This window comes from Delphinus delphis, chromosome 11, assembly GCF_949987515.2.
Source record: "Delphinus delphis chromosome 11, mDelDel1.2, whole genome shotgun sequence".
Taxonomy (NCBI): Eukaryota; Metazoa; Chordata; class Mammalia; order Artiodactyla; family Delphinidae; genus Delphinus; species Delphinus delphis.
In genome coordinates this window covers 18,731,501-18,750,406 of record NC_082693.1, presented here as the reverse complement: position 1 = coordinate 18,750,406, position 18,906 = coordinate 18,731,501, and positions in this window count along the sequence as shown.

The following is an 18,906-nucleotide window of genomic DNA, read 5'->3' as shown; positions in this document are numbered from 1 at the left end:
ATTCACTTTGCCATAAAGCAGAAACTAACACACCATTGTAAAGCAATTATACTCCAATAAAAACGTTAAAAAAATTATACTCCAATAAAAATGTTAAAAAAAAAAAAGTCATGAGCTTAAAATCTGCATAGGTCAATCAACTTCATCAGCTGCAATATCTTAGAAGCAGCCCTGGCCCAGCTGACTCAAAATGTGGACTGTTCATCAGATGAGAATGCCAGTAGAAGAGTGAATCAACACAACAATATTTATCCCCACATTTTACTTTAAATAGTTGTATGTTTTTCAGTTTTTCTATGGGCTCATTACTATGAAGGAGAAAAATACCTTTAAAGCACACATAATCTAACAATGATGAGGCCTTTGTTAAATACAAAGGAAACAAACATATACAAGGATTTGGTATAACTTGGTATGGACCTGAGCGTATATCCCACCTAAAACTGTAGCTACATGACTCTGGTCAAGGCAAAGTTTCCCAAAGCTAAAAGAGAAAACATAACATCTCCTAGACACACTCAATAACATGTCATTATAGATGTAGATTTAAGTCTTCTTGTTTAAAATACCATATGCTAACACATATATATGGAATATAAAAAAAAATGGTTCTGGAGAACCTAGGGGCAGGACAGGAATAAAGATGCAAATGTAGAGAATGGACTTGAGGACACAGGGAGGGGGAAGGGTAAGCTGGGACAAAGTGAGAGAGTGACATGGACATATATACACTACCAAATGTAAAATAGATAGCTAGTGGGAAGCAGCCGCATAGCACAGGGAGATCAGCTCGGTGCTCTGTGACCACCTAGAGGGGTGGGATACGGAGGTGGGAGGGAGACGCGGGAGGGAGGATATATGGGGATATGTGTATATGTATAGCTGATTCACTTTGTTTTAAAGAAGAAGCTAATACACCATTGTGAAGCAATTATACCTCAATAAAGATGTTAAAAAAATCTTTCTGTTTAAAAAGGGAACACTAGTTGTAGATTCTCTCCATACAAAGCATCATGCCTGTCTTCCTTATTCCTCCATTTAGGTAGTTCTCCGTATAAACAGGCACTGTTGTGATTCTTGCCTATGAGTTCATTTTGTCCACTAGCGCTTAGGAGATTAATTTCGTCATATACAACTTCAAAGACTTAAAACATCAGTTACAGGATATCACAGCAGGTACAGAACCCCCTGATAATGACGCATCGCCTTGAGTGAGTCATTTACTGCTTGGGATAAGAGCCTACCTGGGTCATTTTTGAACTCTTGATCAAAAAAACAAACAAAAACTCCCTTATAATTTTCCTAAAATGATTAAAGTCCTCACAATTACAACGACTAATTTACTCAACAAAAGTTTTCTTAGGCAGCTAATATGTTCTAGAGACTAGAGATTCAGTCATAAATGCCATGGTTCTCCCTGTCTTCAAGGACTATACAATCTACTGATGGACATAGACACAAAAACTGCTATTCGTTATACAAGGCAGCATAAACATGGTTTAAGAGAGAAGATGCCAAATGCTGAATTATAAAAGGAAGTTCAAGAAAGGTTTCACAGAAGAGGCGAATTGTGAGCTGGGCCTTCGATAATGAGTAGAACTTTAAAAGGCCTAGAAAGGAACTTCCACAGTGAGCACAGTGACTTCCACAAAGACTTAGAACATCAGTGACAGCAAGTCATGTGGAAGGATGAGAACACAGCCCGAATAAACAGGTGCCACAGCAGATGAGGTCATTAGAGTAATAAGGGAAGGTGCTGTTGTCATGCTAAGGAGTTAGGAATTTTCTAAAGGGTGGAGGTAATGCAAGATTTTGTAGAAGAGTCACATAAATCAATATTTTCGAAAGAAAACTCTTCAGCGTAGAGTTGGATTGGAGAAGCAAGAGCTTGGAAGGCTAGAGAATCTTAAGAGTGAAGGGCTAGAAAAAGAGATTAGCATTGAGGTTAAACAGTATGGTATGCACTGGTGGAATTAAGAAATCTTAGCAATCAGTTGGCGGTGGACAGGAGAAAGTGAAGATTGGAGTGACACAGAGATTGCAGCCTGGATGTGCTATTACCCAGGGAAACTGAAAAGAAAGAGCAGGTTTGGGCAAAGGGAAAATACCTAGATTGGTTTTGGACATTGAGGAAGAGAAGATAGAAGAAAAAGAAAGAGGAAGAAGAGTAAAGAGAAAAGGAGAGGATAACAGAAAGAGAAGAGAGATAGCAAAAAGAAGAGAAGTTAGGCAGAAAAGGAGACTTTTCCTCTAAAACAGAATCAGTTTTAGTCAAAGTTAAAAGTGGTAGATTCAAAAAGCCTAATTTTTTTGATGTCATATGGAGAGGCAAACCAATTGATTGTCAATTGTATTGTGATTTCTCACCACCTTTCTTGCAACCGTATTCCTCCATCACTAAGCTACTTGAATTTCAGATTACTCATTCAAAATATAATGCAATGGGTCAACTACAAACACATTCATTCATTTATTTATTCAAAAAATATTTATTGAGTGGCTACTACATGCCACTGTGGTAAGTGCTGGGCACACGATAGTGAATATAACAAAAATCCCTGCCCTCACGGATTCTAACATTCTATCAAATGAGACTTTGCGTCCTTTGAAAAAAAAGCGAGTCAAAGGGCAATATAGTTGTAAAATTAAGAATGTATTCCTCGTTTTCACTTGAAAGGAAGTTAGACACTCTCATTAATATATTTACAATGCAAGTTCAAGGGCATGAGATTTACGGCTGCCGAAACTTCAACTTGGTTAAGGAGTGTTGTCCTTTGTCAGTCCTGGCTCTGTCCCCTCTCCTGTGCGATCTCTCTACTCATCCATGAAACTGAGATAGTTTAAATTAAAATCAGCCGTTCATAACGGGTTACTCATTAGAATAACTTGAGAGAGTTTGAAACACAAGCATGGGTCCCCACTCCGGGCAAACAGAAGCAGCGTCTCTGAGGGTAGTGTGTTTTATTTTTAAAGCGCCTCCAGTGATTCTAAAGGGCATCACCAGGATTGAGAACCACCAACTGTACTATAAATTCTTAGTTTCACAGAGGAGGAAACTGAGACCCATACCCTTACCTACTGTATCATATAATCTCACAGCTCTACATGACCAGTCTTTGGGCTCTTAGGTTTGGATACACTCATTTCTTGAAGGTACACTTCATTTCACGTTAGTAAACTCTTCTTTCCTACAAGGTAAACTGTGCAATACCAACTGAAGTGGAGAACTGGCACCTCTCCAGGAACTTGCTCTGATGGTATAACCAATCTGGATCAATCAGAATAAAAGTACAGCACCTACCTACCAACTATATTTTCTTTTGCTAACCCCTTAAAAAGGAAAAAATACCGATTTTTCAGTCCTTAAACATCTAAGGAATGTATTTACATAAATATTTGTTCTGCAGGAGGACAACCTCAAAGAAGTATTATTGATGACCTAGTACCAGTATATTTCTTTCTTTTTTTTTTTTTTTTTTGGGGTACACGGGCCTCTCACTGTTGTGGCCTCTCCCGTTGCGGAGCACAGGCTCCGGACGCGCAGGCTCAGCGGCCATGGCTCACGGGCCCAGCTGCTCCGCGGCATGTGGGATCTTCCCAGACCGGGGCACGAACCCGTGTCCCCTGCATCGGCAGGCGGACTCTCAACCACTGCGCCACCAGGGAAGCCCCAGTATATTTCTTAATTGTCTATATATGCAGTAGGCTCTTGCATTCCCTTAATAATTGATATCCTTTCACTTCAGTTCATACAGGATGGACCTTTCCAGAAAGAACTGCTCTCTTCAGGCTTTTAACTGAAACACAATTCAGAAACTTAAGGTCATATTATCTGACCTCTAAAAACTACTGTTAAGGAAAGTCTAATAGAGAATATGGTCGTGGCCTGTGAAAATATGGAATTCTGTGGAATCCAAAATAAAACTAAGTTTTCCTGATCCTAACTCCAAATGGATGATGTTATTTTGCAATTCAATTCGTCTAAAACATCTTCCTCTTCTCTTCTTTCAAATTGCCTTCACTATCATAAGACCCTAAGAACTCAGCACCTCAAATGGTTTGATTAAAATTGGTTGTTAAAGTTAAGATCAGAGACTTCGCTTCACGCGCTCACTCCCTGCTTTGGTGGCTCCTTGGCTTTACAGGAGACTCATTAATAGGACAGCTCACCCAGTTTGTCATCTGTTTCATTATGCAAAATATATACTTTTCAATGACTTTTCCTGTCTGAAAATCTCTTAACTCTAACCTGATCTAATGATTTCTTTGGGTTTCTTCTCAACCTCTGAATGGCAGAGCTTTCCTAAAATCTCAACTGGGGGTAGAATACTTGGAAACCCTGATGGGAATTAATTTTCATGTAATGATCTTTATGTGCCCATTAAAATAGGAGTGAAATAGCTTGCAAAGCTGACCACTGGGCAAACCTAGTGTTGACCTCAAAGGAAGAAAAAAAACGGTTTAAAGCTTTCTGATCATTTTGTTTAATCTATTTAACATGGAACATAAGGAAGTTATCCCTAAAATAAAGCTTTGGCTTGCAACACTGATTTTATTTCAGTGAATAAAGTGGAAAAAGTTAGAATGGGATCCTCTCATCTTCACTGGTCTCGTCTAAAGTTAAATCTTTTACATCAGTAGTAATTGGTGACACACACACACACACACACACACACACACACACACACACTAAGAAACTGTAACAGTTATTACAATACAGGTATTTGGTGGACAACTTTGCTCTTTAGTTTTCCATGTAAAGTTCTTCTCCTGTAGAAGAATCTGGATACCTCAAGAATTGCCCAAACATAGATCTTTCTGGCTGTCTTCTAGGTAGACCTAGACCCATATACACACCCATGACTCAACTTACCAGGCCCCCATAATATATGAAGGCATTAATCTAGTTATCTTGGCCCACTCGACTCAAAAATATTTTACTGCCCAAAGCTCTACTGCACAATATATTTTTTAAAATGTACTGATACCCACCAAATTACCTAATTGTAGGAGGAGGCAGGAAAAGCAAGTCTAAAGACTTTCCTTTATGCTGTGATTCTTTATTCTGGAAACAAGCAGGGAGTGCTGGCCTAAATGATGCCTTTGTGAGAGCTGAGGAATGCTGACGCTCCCTCAAGACACTTGACTATGATCTGCCTTTAAATTGCTGTTAATCAATACACAAATATATGTTATTACACATGTAAATGGTGATCCCTAGGGTGTGAAATGCACAACTATACATAGCAGCCCTAGGAAGGAGTTCAAAGGAAATAGAAAACCCACTTCTGATTTTGCTTCTCTGAGGGTTCATCCTAATTCACTCAGGTACTAGAAAGGAATGACTTTTATTGTATGGCACTCTGTGAATGAGAAGTTGAAATGTGTGTGTGTGTGTGTGTGTGTGTGTGTATGTATGTGTGTTCATGTGTGTGTGTGTGTGTGTGTGTGTGTGTGTATGTGTGTTTCCTCAGCAAGAAGAAATCCTACTTCTGAATCCCTTGGCTGGTACTCATGGCACAAAAGAACTAGGGTACATTTAAAGTGGTTCCTTTAAAGCCTGCAGAAACACAGAAAAATCCATCCTTATACCCTATGTTGTCTAAAACTTGGTTGAGAGCAGAATTGTCCAAACCAAAGAGGGCTTGAAGAACAGAAAGTAGATATCCTGGGGATGGAAAATTGAGATTGGATGGTTCCAGAAGTAAGCCTCTGAGAAACTCAAGGTGGGCAGGTATGGTCAAAGGATTGCAGTGGGAAATCCAGACAGGCTGTGGATGTCCCAGAAGGTGCAGAAAGTATCATCTTAGGCTTCCGGAATTAGGCAGAACATAGACACAAGGCAAAGAGCTTTGACACTACACACACATAAACTCAAATCCTGTATCTACTTCTTACTCAGTGAGTGACTTAGAGAAAATTAATAAATTTTTCTGATCTCAGCTTTCCCTCTAAAAATGAAAACTAAAAATATTTATCTTTCAGGGCTACTTTAAGCAAGGAGCAAGTTTCCTAAGCCTTTCTGCTTCATTATAATAATGAAGTATAGCAGGTAATTAAACAGACCTAACATATGTGTTTGTATATTTGATATTCATAATTCAGATAGAAGGCAATATTATTTAAAATAAATGCTTGTCATTAAATCAGCTTCATAATAATTCTGATGCCTATTCTCTCTTCACATAAAAAAATTCACTTGACATTAGCTGTTTTTTTAAGCACACGGAGTAAACAGAGGATTTGACAAAACGTAAGTGTATTCATAATAGAAATATTTCCCAGTAGTTTATTAATTATATTTAAAATTGAATCACATCCATTTAGTGCTTTTCCTGTCACAGCTGAGCAGTGTGCACTGACAAATTTACTGACATAAAGTCACTGTGATCTTACATAAAGAAACAAGGATGTCAAAAATATCCTACAATTGCAAATGATAAAATAGTCAATGTCTGGAAATGAGAATGCTATTACCAAAAGTGCCTCATCAGTTACCAGAGGAGGCTGGCAGTGTGTAGGATGCAATGACTTCACCGTGATTGACTATGACACATAAATGTTGCAAGAACCAGCATCCACCCAGAGACTGACCCTTCATTTTCTCAGCAAATTACTGATGGTGCTTCTGTGTGACCAGAAGGAAACTTTGCTTGATTCAGTTTGTCCGTCTAATCCAGAAGATCCCAGCTGGGACAAGCTTGGAGGCAGAGGGGAAAAAAATGTTTTATCAAACCCATTCCACATTTTCTCTAGGAAACTGGCACAGAGACACTGCAGTCTGGTTTGCCAGATTTGTCTGAAATCAGTAAAATTTACTCAAATGACAGACAGACACCCTGTTACTCTGAGCTATGTTCCTAACTCTAGAGATGTGGAAATTGTTGTAATAAAATTAATAATTAATCAACAAATACTTATCAAAACCCCAGTACACTAGAGGTATTCTGCTAAGTTTCAGATGGGATTTAAAGAAAAATATTATCTTGTCCTTAGAAACCTAAAATATATATTGAGCAAACCATGATTTAAATGTATAGCCAATGAAAGATAATCATCAGTTTAGGCTTAGCTACGTTACATCGACAAATGACCACAAAATCTTAGCGGATTACATAAACAAAGGTTGATTTCTTGAACTTGTTACCTGTTCATTATCACCAGCTATGATACCGCTCCACGTCTTTTTGTCCAAGCTTGATGGAATCTCCTTTCTTTGGGATGTTGCTGATCTTGTGACAGAGGAAAACTAAAATGAAGAAAACACAGAACAGATTATAAAGCTTCTGCTTGTAAATGGCACGTGTCATTTCTAGAGTAACCGAATTGTTGTGCTTTGTCCAGTACTTGCCGTGTTTTAGCAAGTCCCACATCCCAGGGGTCCCCTGAATCCCAGGTAAACCAGGATGGTTTGCTTGCACTGCTCTGATTTTAAAACTGAGAGGCTTACATCCTGAGAACCTTCGCGATGCTGATAAACTGGGACTACTAGTCACCTGGACTCGTTTCCACTTACATTTCATTGGTCAAAGCAACTCATCAGCCCATTCTGAGTTTAACAGGGTGTGGTCAATTATTCATCCCATAGAGAGGGCCACTATAAGTCAGAGTGCCAACACTGTTGCTAATGTCAATGGGATCGGAAAAAATAAGCCTTTGCCAGAAAGGGATAGCAAAACATATTGAAAAAATAATACAATTGACCATAACAACAACAACAAAAAAGGTGTATTTAAAACTCAACACAATTTTTTGTTTGGAAACCGTTTGCTAAATCCCTATCACATATCAGATTCTACACAGGTCTATGAATCTCAGAGACAAAATGACACTGCTCTTGTGGAGGTCACATTCTAGGGGGGAAAAGCAGACATATGAACCATAATTTAAGTGTCATGTGATTGACGTTAAAACTAAGTAACCATGTATTCTTATTCTCCCAAGTTATGTCAGTTCAAATCCATGTGTGTTGATGTATTTTTGAGAGAGTCTTCTTTTACTCTCAAATGAGTCCCAATTTGGATGAAAAAGTATATGTATTTTCCTGGGGAGAATAGAGAAGAAAGTAAATTCCTGGGGACTTACTTCCCCAAGGCAGGTGATATTTAAGCTAGGTTTCAATTGATGAGTAGCTATGGGCCAGCTGGAGAAAGCAGTAGACAATCGTATCAGAGAAAACGCTTGCACACACATGTGCGCACACACACAGTAAGCATGAAACAACATAGGAAAACTACAGCAGTCAAATATCACTAGAGCTCCAAATGATTCTCCATCTCCCTACAGATAAAGTCCATAATTTTCACAACCCCAAAGATCTTCATGATCTGGGCCCGGCTACCTCTTTCTAACTTCATCTCCTACCACTGTCCCCTTGCTGGCTCTACACAAGGCACACTGGCCTGCTAAATATTCCTCAAACACACTTCCTCCTCAGTGCATTTGCCTGGTCTCTTCCCTCTGCTTGGAGCACTTTCCCTCACCCCCTTTGTATCTGCATGGCTTGTTTCCTCACTGCATTCGGGTCTCTGCTCAAATTTCTCGTTATTAGGGGAGGCTTCCTATACAAAACAGAATATCAATAGTTCTCTGTTCGTGCTGTAGTTTTATGCATAGCACTCAGCATGGTCTCACACGGTAATGTCTTGTTTATTGATTGCCACTTGCCCTTCCATGCCAGCTCTTTGAGGGCAAGGGCTTTGTTTATTCTGTTCACTGCTATTTCCTATATCCCTGGCACCTAGAAGAATTCCTGGCACATCATAGGTGTCCAATAAATACTTCTTGAGTGAATAAAGTATAGGAGTCATGAAGACAATGGAAGCTGGTGGCAAGAGATGAAGTTAGAGGGTTAAACGCGTTCCAAAAGATTGGTTTTTTGACCATGCCTCGAGGCTTGTGGGATCTTAGTTCCCTGACCAGGAATTGAACCCAGGCCCTCGGCAGTGAAATCTCTGAGCCCTAACCACTGGAACGCCAGGGAATTCCCACATTCCAAAAGACTGACGTGTGTTTGTGGGAGTGGGCAATCCGTCACAGGCATCCGTCGTTACAGACCCCCAGGACAACAGAACCATTATAATTTGATTCTTAATTTTCCTAGAAAGATAAGTCTTAAAATAGAAATGAGTGAAAATGCTATATCTGTCCTAAATGTTTATTGTTACATATTTATGAATACGACCAATAGAAAACAAAAATGATGAGATCTAATGAAACACTTCATGGCTACCAGGAAGCAACTTGCATTCCTCTTCCTTTCCTGCATTCTACAACGTTTTACAAAAGGTCATAAAGAAAGTGCTTTCCAGACCGGCTAGAGTAAAAGGAGGGTGAGTTAGTTATCTCTTGCTGTGTAATACCTCAACTCTGAGTGGCTAAAACAACAGCCGTTCGTTGTTTCTCATCTACGGGTTCTCATCTGTGGGTTAACTACGTGCTTCTGATAAGCAACAGGCCAGGCCTGGATGATTTTCCTGGGTTTGCTTGTAAGTCTGAGTTGACAGGTCAGCTAAGGGCTGACTGGTCTAAGTTACCTATTCTGTCTCACACGGTTTATCATCACGCAGGTGATCTCACACTTGTTCCCATGGAGAAGGAGGGTCCATCACAAAGATAACGTATGCAGCACCTTCTGAGATTCAGGCTTGGTCCTGGCACACAGACACAGCCACTGCATTCTGTTGCCAGAGCAAGTCACAAGGCTGGTCTAAAGGGTGGGGAAAAAGCCCTCCCTTTCACAAAGGAATTGCAAAGTCACATCGCAAAATGTGCAGAAACAGGGAAGGGTGAAGAATTGGAACCATTTTTGCAATCTATCACAGTTTGCCCTCTGGCCACAATATGATTCATATTCTTCCCATATGTTAAATACACTCACTCCCTCATATCAAGAAAACACCTGTTCACTGAATTGTCTATTAGCTTACACTAAGATGACTTTTTAAGCTTACATTTCAAGAAGCATAATAACATCTGGCACAACTAATAAGTTGGTTTAGGAAGAACCCTGCATGCATATGGAGGTGACTATTCATAGCCCCTGAGATTGAGCTGTCAGTGAATAATATTTGGCAAGGAAAAAAATAGAAGGAGAGAAATCAACATGAACCATGACTGGCAGAACCATAGTCCTGTTATTTTTAATGTAAGTTTTAGAAGATGATGGATAACTTATATATATTTATAATATTTTGTGTTCCCAGCCCATCGTAGAATCAACAGGCTTCCAGGTAACCTACTGGGAGCAGTCAAGGAACTAAACTATAAATTATCTTTGCAGATTTGTCCTTTCATGTCACTTAAAAACTTGGCCAATAATAAAATTACTTTACAATAGTAGCTTAACACAAATTGAAAGACTGGGCTTTAGTCTCAGAAGTGTACGTGTAGTTAGTTTTAAGCATGCTTAATTTTCTGCCCAAGCCTTTGACCACCCAGAGGCATGTAATGAAAAGCAATTGAACTTGTTTCTGTAAGATTCTTTACTCCTTTCAGTGGCTGGGTTTATGGACCCATTGTTCAACAGTTTTCTCTTGGATTTCAACCCATGCTTGATTGGTTGCTAAACAAAAATGTAAAGAATGCCAAAAAGTGTAGTAGGCATTTGGACAGATTAGGTGATAAAGTACCATAATTATGCAATCAACAATTAAAAGGCCAAATTGAAAAATTTAAAGGCCAGTACCCAACTTTTTGTTTGTAGTTATCATCCCGGTATATGCTTGGAACAATGTACACCAACAAGTGTGGGAAGCCAATTTAAATCTTTCAAGCAGTGCCACCACTGTTTTTTCTTTCCCGTGTCTAGAATGCACTTTAAGGTAGTGAACCCAATTTAATAAAATATATATCATATAGGAGAGCTGCCACGGTTATTCCAGGTTCACATGCAAATGTAGGGATGGTAAAAGTGAATTCTCAGAAGTACTCTTGGGAAGACAGTTTGAGAGAAGCTACTAAGCAAGGGGTAATTTGTTGGACTAGAATTCTAGCTATAGTAATTCCAAGTCCTAGCTACTCTCTTTATGAGAAGTAGGGGCAACAACCAAAACTACCATTATCACACAGTACAGGATCTATGGACGACTGGTAGAGTAAGGTGCCTTAATAAGTCATGCCCCCTTTATTGAGACCTTGCATCATTCCCTCCCACACTGATTTTGAGCTTGGCCAAGTGACTTGCTTTGCTCAATGGAACACTGGCCAAAGGACTTCAAAATGGCTTGTGCATTGGGCCTTATTCTCTCGGAATTCAGCTGCCATATGAAAAACTCTGAATTAGTCTACGAAAGACACATGGTTTTGCAAACAGGCAGTGACGCCATCTTAGACCATCCAACCCCAGCTGAGCTACCAGATGATCGCAGTCATACGAGTGATCCTAGCAAGAGTTGCAGGAGAACTATTCAGCTCAACTCAGCCGAAATTATTGATCCCGACATGTGAGCACATAAGATGGTTATTATTTAAGCCACTGCATTTTGGTGTGGTTGTGATATGGGAAGAGATAACTGATATGGCAGCAAACTGTCACAGCCTCCCATTCTTTTCTTAAGGTTTGACCATATCTTTACTTATATTTCCAATCCTGCCAGCTTCTTCAGCTTCCCAGACTATTCTATCCATCCTCTGTTGTACCTGTCCTCAGTCTCTGAGATGCTATCAACTCAATTCAACAAATATTTATTGAGCACTTATTCTTTGTTCAGCCTTCTATTAAATTACTAAAGATGCTATCAGGTACCCATTCATTAAATGGGCTTCTCTTCTGGTCTAGCCTCTCTGTGTGAATATATGTTGAACAATACAAGCATTACAGAGTCAAGTTATATGAAAAACACTGTTGATTTTTAAGAAGGAGTTACAGCTTATAAAGGGAGCTTAATAGTAGCCTCATGTGAAAGTGAATGTTGGACCCTAGAAAGTGTGGTGAGTCCGTGAAGGCATAACTCTGGGTGGTGGGACTGAGGGAAGGATGGATGGAAGGAAAATCAGAAATGTGCAGAAGAGTCATGGAAATCAATATAAGCACATTTCATGCCGTTGCTTTATGTCTCCAATCATCTTTCCTCCTTTTCTTATAATTCCTTACTTTTTTATTTACTTATTTTATTATACTCCCTTCCTTTTCTAGGCTAATTCTAAATATCAGGAAGCTTCAGTATATACAGAAAACTATGCTCTGAACGGCTTACTCTGTCTTGTAACAGTTTTAAAAATGTTGACGTACAAGCATAAATTGAGGGAATTTTATGACTGTTGAATTCTCTACATTTGTTCAATACAGTGTAACATCACTTAGGAATTGAACTTTTTTATGTGCAACATAATCTTACAATGCAGATGGCAAAGTGTCATTTTGATGGAGTTCTTCATCTCCCCATACTGTCCGGCAGAGGGCGCCTTATGTGGAAGGCAGCTTTAATCGTTTTTTCAAGATTATTATGGACTGAAAAACATTATTCTGAAATGTGGTAGATTTATCTTCAAAAATTATAAGGCTCTTTAGAGGATAATTATACGCATGTGTACTTTTAAACTGTATTGTAATTCACATATTAATTTGTTCCACATAGGAACGCCTACACTGAGAATCATTACACTTTTTCAGGTCAACATTCTTTAAAAATTATTTTAGCTTGTTTTATGTTATTAACTAGTTAATTATTATTATTGAAAATGATCTAATATTCTCTTTCTTAAAGGTCTGAAGTGAGTGGATACTGGCCAAATAATTTATACACTTAGGTATTTTGCTATATTTGTATCAATTAATATAAAAACCATAAAATACACCCGTTTTAAAATCATAACTTGTAAACCTTTAGAAATAAATGTTACATAAAAATTTTTTTAAAAAGAAAACTTTGTCAAATACATTCTTTTTTCCTGAAAGTCTCACAGGGAAAAGCACAGTAGTCCCCTGGCATCTCCCCGACCATAGTGTTTATATCATCATTAGCCACAAAATCTGGTTGAAAGTGCAACAAAAATAAAGTGGTGGGTAAGGATGAGCCACATGGCTGGACATGCTTCAACAGCAGGCGTCTGGCCAGCCATGTCAAAAAATGTGGTCCACATGGCAGAGTTGTGTGGTAGGAATGGGCCATGCGGTAAGGAGAGGAGAAATAGCCAGTCCTCTCTCCCAGTGTCGATGCTGCCCCCAAACTCACGCCACTCTGTTAGTGCCACCACGTTACACAATTCTAGGCAGAATCATCTGGAATCATGCAGTGTGACAGCTTTATTCATCATAGGAATGGGAATTTAAACCTTTCTGTTACACATTATGCCTTCTTCTTCACTTAACTGACCATATCTACCTAGTAACCACAAAGAAGGTGCTGTTTCTTGGTGGAACAGAATCTACATTGGGTTGTGGACCACAGCACAATAACTTAGGATGAAGTGGGACATTGTCATATTTCAGACAGGACAACAAAGTCATTTCATGCCACCGAATTTTGTTGGACCTCTATATGTATGTCCAGACAAGGTTAACCACAATAGCCGAAAACCAGTGCAGGGCACGGACAGACTAACTGCCTCCGCACAGCAAATGAAGGACATTGAGTTTAGACATTTTTATGTGAAATGAAAAATAAAAAGTGACAAGTCAAAACACAGCGTTTCAGTAATCACAGCTCCATTGGCTGTGTTAGCCTAACTCTTTAAACTCTTTGCAGATGAGTATGAAAATATTCCTGGATAGTTTCTTTTTCGTGCAAGAAAAAACAAGATTTTATTCAAGGAAATTGATTGACTCAAACTATAAATCAAAATCTGCTATTAACTATACTACTATGCTGATTCCAAAACAACAAAATGAAACCCACATATATTTATCTACAAACGCAAATTACTTTTGAAATTAATTTTAGATTATTTTACCTTCTCTAATTTCATTTTTTATTTGCAGTTCTTTCTTTCACCTTCCTCTCCAGCTCCATTTTTATAGTTAAGCATTTGTTTTTCTAATAATACTTTGCATACATTTTGTTCTTTATAGTTATCCAAACAATTTTTGAAATATTTTCTCATTGCATAAACAAAGAACTTTTAGATGGGCCGTTTTTTCAGAGGAAAAAACTGTGATTTGGTCCATTTCAGGAGTTGGCCATGCCCACAAGGGGGAAGCGGTGGCTGTGGGGCTCAGATCCAGGCTAGACAGATCCCTGCTCTTTCTCCTACATTAAGCTTCTCCCCTGCTTTCTGGTATTTTCCACCAACACAGGCATAGGACCACATCATGTAAAAGACCCAGGCCATGTTCACCCATGGATGTTGTCTATGGAGGGTATGTTTTCGTTTGTTTTGGTTCTATTTTAGTTAGTTAGTTTGTGTTTACTATCCATTTGTATTTACTACAAACTGTTTCTCCACCCTTTTATAAATAAATTGTATTTGGAATGGTCAAGTATGGGGACCTTTGTAAGAGAAAGACATTTGTGATGTGTCAAATTTAAAATGTATACCATCGGGCTTCCTTGGTGGCGCAGTGGTTGAGAGTCCGCCTGCCGATGCAGGGGACACGGGTTTGTGCCCTGGTCTGGGAAGATCCTACATGCTGCGGAGCGGCTGGGCCTGTGAGCCATGGCCGCTGAGCCTGTGCGTCCAGAGCCTGTGCTCCACAGCAGGAGAGGCCACAACAGTGAGAGGCCCGTGTACCGAAATATACCATCACAGAATAATGTCTTTTCACTTTAGAATTTTACAATTTTTCTGGACTGAATAAAACAGCAATTCTAGTAGCTAAAATAAATATGTGAAGAGAATGTGTTTTTTATCTTTATAACTATAGAAAAGATTTCTAAAATGGGAATTTAAAAGATACCTAAAAATATATTTGGAGACTACATACTATAATTCATTTTTAATGTGCTATTTTTAAAAGAAATTAATATGTGAAAAAGAAAAAAAATCCTATGAAGTATCTTTGTATATAATTCTAAAATTATTATTCTTTCCACAAAACCAGTGGGTATTTTAGGTCATCAAAATATTAAGTAAAAATGGCCTGGAAACAGTTAATAGTCTAAATTATCAAAGAAATTGAAGTAAAAGATTGAAACAACCTTTCTACACTAAAAAAGAAAAAATATATTCTTTTCCTTTAAGAACACTTTTGTTTATTCTTAACATGGAATTAAAGTATGTATTTCTTATCTAACATACTATTATTATGCATGTTAGAACTATTCAGTACGTTATATCTAATGTAACTATTAAGTATATTCCTTTTACTTAGTGTTTTTTTTATCCTTTGGAGATATTTGAAATTCATAGTAATGTTTAAGTCATAAAATCAAGCTAATGATATTAGAATGTGCTTGTCAATTTTCTTCCTTGAGTAAACTACTTAAAACCTACAGATTTTTGAAGACTTTGAATGGTGACATAAAATATAATATTTTCTGATACAAACTTGAACCAGACTATGTCATTTAAGCCTTAGATAATGAATAAAAATATGTGAAATTCTCATGGCACTTTGTCACTTACAAAGTACCAATTATAAAAGAAGCCCTTTTTTTCTTTTGAAAATGAAAGCAAATATTTAATCTGGATTATTTTTGGCCTTTCATATTGAAAAATCTTACACAGAAATGTTTGAACTGTCTCTAGCATAGGTGGCAGCTAAAGGGAAACCAGAGACAAAAGAAATAAACAGAAACAGAGATCATAAAAGAGAGAAAGAAAAAGTACTTTTAAAAGATAGGGAAATAAGAAAGAGATTTAATGTAAATGTGATACAGTCATGATGATTTAACTCATACATAAGTACACAAGGCAAAACAATGGCCACATAAATGTGTTGGGTAAACTTTAAGGATCCAGAAAGGAGCCAATTTATTGCCCTGTAACCTCAGCGGCAAACTAAAATTATTTCCTAATAACAGATTTCCAGTCTTGCTGAATTACTGTGAAACAGACGGCCAATAACTTCCACTGAATCTCTCCCTTGGCTGTCTATAAAATGAGCACTGTGCACTAGATCCAGGTAATCTCAGGTGCCATTTTCCAAAAACTCAATCCTTGAAAATCTTTCCATGGAAAATAGTCACCAAACAGTTTAGGTTTGGAGAGTTTTAATTAACTACCTAAGTGACTAAAACCTAGAGAATAAAATAGCATCATGCTGATTAAAAACTTTTGATAACACTTACATTATTTTCCCTTTCACATCCCATCATCATGTAAAAGTATATTGTTTGGCCAAATATTTTTCAAAACCTCTATTGCTAGAAAATATTAACTCAGATATCATAAGAATTTCTCTCGTGTAATACTGAGATTTCCAAAGGATACTTAAAGCTCCTAATAACGTCATAAGTCAAACTTAAAGTTTGTTTCTATCAATATTTAGAACAATAAGTGGGGGATGACAAATTTATACTGGTTTTTATATTAATTCATTCATTTAATAGGTATTTCACCTGATTCAGACATGTGGGTTTAGCCAATGGAGTCCTTTTTTTTTTCTTTTAGTATTTATGCAATTTCAAATTCAGTACAACCTACCATTATTATTTTACTGGTTGGTGGTAATTCTGTCAAACATGCAATTCTTATTTGAGACTTTTTACGAAAATAAACTATATAGATATAGATTTGAGTAAATGCACATATGTCCTTAATTATTGTTATACAGGGTTGAATATTTAATCTTTTTTTCTCTGTAAAGATTTTAACTTGCTTTAAAGCTTCATATTGGTACACTATACTTTTTAAATAATACTTCAAACACCTGGAGAAAATAAAGAGAAAAACTTGAGTTTATATCATATGCCTTGTGAATAAAAGGTAAAGAAATTAGAGTCATTTCACCGGGTGAAAAGTTTACTGTTTAGGTCACTGTTGACTCATCCATTAAGAAAACTGAATAAATGTTAAAACTTCAAACCTCTCTGTCTAGTTCTAGTTTAAGAAGGTAAATTGGGCACAAGTTGTGGCCAAACATATTCCCTGAGAAAAGAGTGTAATATAACATAGGAAATAAATTTAGTAAAATAATGGAGAAAAACTACCAAGGAGAGTATGTTATCTTCAGAGCTGCGGAGGAGGAGGTTGCCAATCTGCCCTTTACAAATCAAGATAGACTTTCAGAATTGAAAGGTCCTATGGAGGGAAAGCATTACAAATGAGGATAAAAACAGAGAATTAATTGAAGGTTTCTTTAAGCTTCAGGCAGCTGACATTTACCCCCTGGCCAAAAAAGGGGGTCGGTGAGTTTCCTGTAGATGAGCGGCAGAAGGTGTTGGAAAAAACCCCTGAGGATTCAAGTAAGAATATTTGTCTCTTGGAGTAATTGTACGTCTTCTGGAAGTTGGAAAGCCCTTATCCTGCCAGTAAATTATTTTGCCCACTTATTCTAAAGCGAAACCTTCTAAAGGACACATCTCATCCCACTCTACTCCAGTTCATGTAGAACTGCCAGTTATGGGAGAGACTCTATTGAAAAACTGTCTCACATAAACGACAGTAGAAAAACCCCACACCATTTATATATAGCTTTTCTTAAAATATGAGTGGGTGAAACAAGGCATATTAAGAGAATCAATAGTGGTAGCACGGAAGAAAAAGAATATGTAAGATTCCTAAAGAGAAAGAATGAAGAAAGTTAAGAAGTAGAAGGACAAAATTATCAAACAAATAACAGAAGAGACATTGCCAGATGAAATGTAGTCTGCATCTTGAACTTGTTTCTAAGTGTCCTTCATATTAAATTATAAAAGGCCCACAGATAGATATAACCTTGAGAAATTTGCATACCTCAGTGAAAAAGAGAAAATCCTAAAAACTTTCAGAGACAATAAGAAGTAACTACAAAGGAAGAAAAATCAGATACGTATTAGACTTTTCATCAGCAACACTGGCAGCTAGAAGAAGGTGGAGCAATGTCTTTAAAATTCTAAAGGAAAATTATTTCCAACCCAGAATTCCACACCCAGCTAAACGATCAGTCAAGTATGAGGCGAAAAAGTAAAGATATTTGCATATATGCAAGGGCTCAGAAAAATGTAACTCCCCTCATATTTCTTAGAAAGCTAGCTAAAGATACAATTCAGTAAATTAAGGAAGTAAAGTATAGATCCAGCCAAAAGAGTAGAGCAGTTCTGAAGAACAGTAGTACAGCTGACCTTAGAGAGGAACCAGGTAGAGTAGAGGAGGAGAAGGGGAAGGCTTCATAAAATGTGAAGAGTAGCTCCAGGATAAAAATAATTAAAGAGTGTGAACAACCTTTAGGATTCAATAAAAGTAAATTATGTCAAATAGGTAAATCAAAAATTTCATTGAATATACTAAAATTTTACAAGAAACTCTCAACTAATTATTTTTATAATAACTTTATTTTTAACCAATTTTTAATTGAAGTATAGCTAATTTACAGTGTGTTAGTTTCAGGTGACAGCAAAGTTGTTCAGACATATATATATATATATATTTTTTTTTTTTCAGATTCTTTTCCATTATAGGTTATTACAAGACATTGAATGTATCTCAGACTAATTATTAAACAAACCAAATTGCAGCCATTAATGGGATATAAGAAAAGAAAATCCACTTTATCTTCATGCTAGCAACATTGTCGTCCTATTGGTAAGGTAACCTTAGCAAACTGGCCTAGGAGGAACAATATTTATAAAGTCACAATAACATACATATCATTATTATACACATGTATATGTATGATCACTGGTTCTCAAATTTTAGGTCAATACAGACAAAGCCTAGAATTCTTGGCTATGATTATAAGATAAAATGTAAATGTTAACAACCATGACTATGTAAAAATGTAGCTGACAGAATGTGAAATGTGGCAGGTAGGAGCAAAATTACCCTCATCTTTCAGACTGGGGAATGAGGAAATACTGTCAAAGTTTAGTGAAACAAGATATAGAA